Source organism: Cetorhinus maximus, unplaced genomic scaffold (assembly GCF_964194155.1).
Source record: "Cetorhinus maximus unplaced genomic scaffold, sCetMax3.hap1.1 HAP1_SCAFFOLD_2205, whole genome shotgun sequence".
Lineage (NCBI taxonomy): Eukaryota > Metazoa > Chordata > Chondrichthyes > Lamniformes > Cetorhinidae > Cetorhinus > Cetorhinus maximus.
The window spans coordinates 6,272-6,583 of NW_027598144.1; positions in this window are offsets into that span (position 1 = coordinate 6,272).

Sequence of the window (312 nt, forward strand, 5' to 3'; positions counted from 1 at the left end):
GCTAGTTGTAGCAGGTCTGTCTGTCATCATGTAGAGCAGTCATTGAGGGTTGACATTGCCTGTTAGGGGGTAAGCCTTGCTGCTGGGGCAGCAGCGGGAGAGGGGGAGTGGAGGGAAGGGCTGAGCCGCTAGGGGCAGCAGCGGGGTAGGGGAGACGGGGGCGGCGCTGCTGAGCTGAGCCGCTAGGGGGCGGCAGCGGGGGAGGGGAGACGGGGCGGCGCTGCTGAGCTGAGCCGCTAGGGGCGGCAGCGGGGGAGGGGGAGACGGGGCGGCGCTGCTGAGCTGAGCCGCTAGGGGCGGCAGCGGGGGAGG